Here is a 6438-nt window from a genome sequence, read left to right on the forward strand (position 1 = left end):
ATATATAGATATATATATATATATATAAACATGGTGAGTTTTCCATATTATTTATTTAGTCTTTTCGGCCATCTACTTTTTAATTCTTTATCAACGATTTAGATAAGTTGATATGACATAATTTTGTATAAAAAAAAATTCTTGGATGTAAGCAAATTATTTTTAGCACATTATGTCATGGAAGCAATATTCCTATTGAGTGGGCCAATTATGATTACTTTAGAATTCTCCAATGCAAATATACTTTTATATGCAACTTTTTACATTAAAAAAAAAAAGAAGAAAAATTACTTACATACCACCACCCAATTTCTATGTTTTAACATGTCTAACATCTAAAAATTAACATTTATATTTATAACACTTTAATGTCGTAAATTTATGTATGAAAATGTATGAAAAAGAAAGTACAAATGGAAAATTTTATGTGATGTTAAATATATGAGTTTTATGAATGTGAATATTAAAATTTAGCATGAATCCCCACGCAAGGATAGGGAACATGACAAACTGGGTGGGCTAATAGCTGAGGTGTGTCAGAGTTGGTCGGGGAAACCTAATCAGGTTATTCAGATAGTCAATATTCAACCCTTAAGATCGTCACAAAATATCATTAGGTTACCCTACCATATACCGAGTTGACTAACCTCAAGGCCGAACAAAGGACATCCATAGAACCAATCGAGTGGCAGATGTCCATCGAGCAGGGAAAGCAGATCATGGGACTGTGATAGGAACACCAGAGAAGTCGGACAAGAAGATCATGCACCAACATCACATAGTCCACCTAGCTCAAAGACAAACGAATTGAAGCAAGTCGAACAAGGGAAAGATCATCCCATCGGTGAAAAGTTTATTTGGACAATGAATTTTGCAATTGACTTTAGTAACTCTGAGTTCCTTCGTATAGGAAGATGACATAAAGGTAATTATATATTTAGTGTACCTCCCATACCTATAAATAGGGGGTACCTTTCATGGAGAAAGAAGCTAGACACTAATTTCTACTGTCATTCATTTTTGGACTTATCATACATGTTATATTCCTTGGGCGTGACTTTTAAACATTTTTGTGTTCAACACCCTAAAAGGTGTAGTGAGCATAAAGTCATGCCTCCAACAATAAGAGGAACACGGCACAGTGGTAGGACAACCACCAGAGAAACACAAAACCTAGCTATGAAGAAAGATACCATAAGGGAGATGGTCTAACAAAATATAATGGAGATGAAAGAACAAATAATGCTCGAAATGAAGGAAAAAATATAACGTCTTGTCGAAAGGAGCCCATGACCCCCGAACATAGCCATGTAGAAAGGAGAAACAATGGCCCATGAGATAGACCCCCACCAAATAGTTGAGGATCTCAAATAAAGGTAGATGGAGACAATAACTCCATTTACTAAGATAACGTTGGTTCAGCCTCGATGAAGAGATATTGCACTTCACAAACAATGGCTCTTTGCAATGTAGGAAACACATTCTCTCAATAAATCTTTGAAGCAGAACCACCCAAAAAATTTAAGACCTCTAACCTCGACTCAAACAAAGATTTCATTGATCAGGATGACTAAGTAGCCACTTTTGAGTCAGTCATAGGCATTCTCAAAATCACTTACAATTTCAAGTGTTTTTTGTTTCTCACCATGCTAATAAAATCGACCCTCCATTGGATTAATGCTTTCCCAGTAGGGATAATCACCACATTTAGTGAAATCAAGAGATTATTTGTGGTTCACCTATTAGCCACAAAAAAGTCTCGATCACTCCTCCATTCCTATATAGCAAGGTTCCAGCGAGAGATGCCAGAGATTCAGAATCTTAACCTATAATCGCTCAAAATACCCTAATACAGGGGGTCAAGAGCGAGCAATGCAAATACTCTCTAGGGCTTCATTAGCCAGGCTCAATGAACAAACTTATAAAAATGGAGAGCGATTGCTTCACCGTTGAGGAGTTAGTTCTTCATGACTGAGAGGAAGCCAAAAAGCAGTCGCCGACATCCAAGTGCGAAAAAGGGGACCAGTGGATGATAGATGGCGAGTGAAGGATGGCCCTCGTCCCCCTACTCGTCCTTATTATGATGAAGGATAGTGTGGCATGGGGAGTTCGAAGTGTGATCAACGCAACAGACATCCTCAACACTCTACCAAACATGTTGAATGATTAGCAATCTATACATAACAACTAAAGATGAACCCCCTAAGAGTCTCCTTGACCAAGCTGGTAGAACCTATTCAATACAAGGATTACATCAATAAGCCCCAAACGATGAAAGCCCCAACCAAAAAGCCCATGATCCCCGAATGCTTTGTCCACAACCCTAACAACATCTACCATCATGACCACAGTCATGATACGAAAGAATACTTGCACCTCGAAAGCCTCATTGTGGAATTAATCAAGACCATAAAATTAAAAGAGTTTTTAGCTCTTTAGGTTGTTACCCACAGACAAGGAAAATCCCCATCCAAGGAGCAAACAAGTAGCCAGCTAGAGCCAACAACATCCACATTTTAGAAATAATACATGCGATACAAGGAGGTGGGGAAGACTTCTCGACGATTGAGCTTAAAGAGGATCCGATCGTGAGATCTATGTCTCTTTGTCATCATCCCATAGAGGGCAACTCATCCGCCCATTACACTCAACAAAGAAGACCTGTTGAAAAAAGGTAATCCTTACAATGACGCAATCGTTATTACAACTTTTTTTTAACGAATATCAGGTGTGAAACATACTTATCAACACAAGAAGTTACGTTAATATACTATTCAAAGTCATGTTCGATAAGCTCCACCTAGAGGCACAACAGATGGTAGCATCATTCGCTCCCCTCTTCAGATTTTCATAGGAGATAAAAGAGGCCCTCGACGTACTAAAGTTGACATTTACCCGGGGAGACAAGGATCAATAGTTAGCATAGAAGTGGTACTACTGATGTAATTTAGCCATCACAACCAAATGTCGTTACTACTTCACATTTTGCTATGAATGCATGGAGGAATGTGAAAAAGCTAACGACATAGGAATCAAACTCGCATTAGATCTCACCAAAGAAACCCACGCCATGTCTGCTCTTTGTCAGGAAGAAATGAAACGATGAAGGACTCGATATTTCAACAAACAGTTAAAAGAGAGGCATTGTGGCAAAAGAAATCTTCCTCAAGAAAGCTGACTCCGTGACATGCGAACAAGCGATCAGAGAACTCGACCAAACCTGAACAGTATCCCACATCATCACTCAAAGAGTGGCCTCGGGGGTGTATCGACTCAAAACTTATAACAGAGACGGTGTACCTCAGACCTGGAGTGGGGACGATCTGAAGCAGCTTTTTCCTTAGCAAAAGATTTTCTGAACCAAATAAATTTAGTGAATGAATGATGTTTTATATTATCTGTTTTTTCAAAGGATTTGCAATGATGTCTATACTCCGATACACCGAACCAATCAGGGAACTAAATCTAATCAATTGCAGCTGGGGAACTAAATTCAATCAATTAACAATGATGATCAATTTTCATATTCCTAAGAGCGCATTTCTGATAGTTATGATGAACAATTAGGTATCATAAGATAAAACCATCGACTACTCAACAACATGCGAATGAAGCAAAAAAATTACCATCGAACTAACTGTTTTACTTGTCTCAATCGAATAATATAAAAGACTTCCTTACAGGGCGAGCAACACAGAGACTCCTCTATGGGGCGAGCAAGGGTGAGTGATATTAAGGATCCCCAAAGGAGCAACGAATCAGTAAATTCCCCTCCAAGATAAGTAACCTGAAATATCTAATGCGTAACGAAAGTAAGCACGCGTAAGGGCATGAGATGCTAAAAATTAATAGCCACAACAAGAATCATTAATGTAATAAGAATACAAATAAGTCACAAATAAAGCATCAGAGAAAAGTGTATACATATATATCCCCGTTTCAATTTTATTACCCCCGCTTACAAAACAATACAAAAGTTTAAAATCACACAAAGGTCCCTTGATACAAAAATTCAAGAACAATGATTTAAAGACATCGGCCACAAAAGGCTTCAAGGGTGAAATGGTGATGAGGCACTCTCTTCCACTGACTCGGCCTGACCTCCAACAGACTTCTTAGTTGTAAGAGTCGGGTTAGATTACAGTTTAGCAAATATGCCCAAATCCTCATACATTGGGTCGATCATCACAAACCAAAAAACTGATTGATGGCAAACTCCAACCCCAATCAAAATTCGTTTGTTCATCCTTTTGTGATATCTTCAGCTGTAAGTGAGGAAGCAACCTTTGTGAACAGTTTGTTGTTTTCCTCCATCATTATCGATGGCCATCCTGAAGCCCCAACCTCATCCTCCAAACGAGCTTCAACCTCCTCAACCCATGACAAAGACTTCTTCAAGTAGTTTTTCATAACCTTAATCTTCTTCCACACCTGTGACAATTTGGCTATTGTATGAAGATACAAGTTTGACAGATAATGGGATGAAAATGCACCTAACAGTTGATGTTTATCGATCATTCAACATAGCTCCAGTAGACTCAAATAATCCAACCTCTCCTCGAAGATCTCCAACTGCAGTGTCTCCATCAACTCTGACGTATGAAACTCTACCCCAGGGCTACGTTGGAACAAGTCCCACTGCAAGTTGATAAGGATGAAAGAGAGTCCCTCGAGATGAAGGCATTCAAACCATGCATCTGCATTAGCCTCCATTCGTCATCATCCCTGGGAAGAGAGATAGAAATAAATTCTTCACTGAAGGCAGATTCTTTTCTCTTTCTTCTTCTAGACTCCCTAAAGAGGGAACTGCCACCCACCGCTCCTCCAAAAACAAAGCAGCCAGAGGCAAAACCTACATCGGCTCTTAGATCTTTTTTTTTTCCCTCTGAGATTTCTCTGAGACAGAGGAACTCCCCCTAGTACGACTCTCAAATCTTTTCTTTTTCCCCTGAATCCTCCAACTCTATCCTTTGTAACATTGAAACTTCATCAGACGAAAGCACATAAAACTTTGAAGAGCACACTTTCTTGAACTCCAAAGAAGAATATTTTGATGCCAAAAAAAGTAAGAAAGGGAAGAATGAGCAGAAGGGAAAAGACCAAAGGAATCAAAGATAAGGAAATGGGGCCACTGGTAGTCCCCAACCTCATCTATATATATACATACACACACACACGTTCGTACACATGGAACAAGTGGGAAATGAAGCATCACAAGCCTTACCTTGGGAATACAATACTTGTCACATCAATAGAAAAGAAAAATTAAGATAGTCACACAGGGATAAAAAGTTCATACAACTTGCAATATAGTTTACATCTATTCAAATAAGAAGAACTTAGCAACTGGCTCCTCGACCCTGAGGAACGACCAACCCACGCCTCAATAACTCTTTATACAAGGCTCGACCACCTAAATTAAATCAATCAACACTATCATCCTCCGCAATGAATTCTAGAAACTGAAAATACTTCTCGCACATCCACCAAATCTTATCGCAAGCACATAGTCTCCATCCTAACAAGCTCAGACTCAGCCCGAAGGTCCATCGCATCAACTTTGAGTTTGAGGGTCCTGCCCAGCAACTGCTCAGAAAGGGAATCCAACTATGACTTCAGCTCATTCAGGGTAGCTTCCTGCTAGGTCTCAACCGCTTTACAAGCTTCAGCCTTACAAGCAAAAAAGTACACCATCTCATCTAAACAACGGACCACCGAGTCAGTTGAATCCCGTTTGACCACCGCCTGGTCACCTTTTGAAGAAAGTGATGTCTGGCCACTAACAACTTTAGAGGAGTCAGAAATAGGAACCGAATCAGCTATAAAAGAAGTTTGATGAAATTAGAGAAATCAAAATGATAGGTCTTCACAAACAAATCAGGAGTCACACTACAACTAAGAGTCGATCAACTTCAGATCAAAGCAAAAACGAGGAACTCTCACCAAGGGCAGAAGGAACACTTGTTGTTTTTCCAGCCCGAGAAGAATCGGCTGCACCCTCGCCCATCGAGAATACACCACCAGAGGCCCTCCCCTTCTGGCCACTCAGATTTGAGGGTTGGTTCGATTGCGGGAGGAACGTGTGGGCTCTTCTCAAGCCCCCTCTTTGCCAAGGGAATATCTTCCAAAAAATCAACCCTAAGAATAAGTTGGGAACTATATGAGCATGAACAGATCAAGACAACATGAATCTTCACACAATGAAAGGGGACACGACAAATTAGGTGGGCCAATAGCCGAGGTGTGTCAGAGCCGGTCAGGAAAGCCTAATCAGGTCATTAAGATAGTCGACACTCAAACCCTAAGGTCGTAAACAAAATATCATTGGGCACCCGACCATACGCTGAGCCTACTAACCTCAAGGTCGAACAAAGGACATCCACATAATCGGTCAAGCAACAAATGTCCATCGAGTAGGGAAAGTGGACCAAGTGACTG

The 6438-nt window shown here is 39.9% G+C and overlaps 1 protein-coding gene across 1 annotated transcript in view; it reads left to right on the top strand.

The window, feature by feature from the left end:
* Positions 1-6438, top strand: part of LOC110037313 (protein ESKIMO 1-like) — a 13321-nt gene that overhangs the window by 5138 nt on the left and 1745 nt on the right. The gene's annotated exons all lie outside the window — the stretch shown is intronic.

Source organism: Phalaenopsis equestris, unplaced genomic scaffold (genome assembly GCF_001263595.1).
Source record: "Phalaenopsis equestris unplaced genomic scaffold, ASM126359v1 Scaffold218640, whole genome shotgun sequence".
Classification (NCBI taxonomy): Eukaryota; Viridiplantae; Streptophyta; class Magnoliopsida; order Asparagales; family Orchidaceae; genus Phalaenopsis; species Phalaenopsis equestris.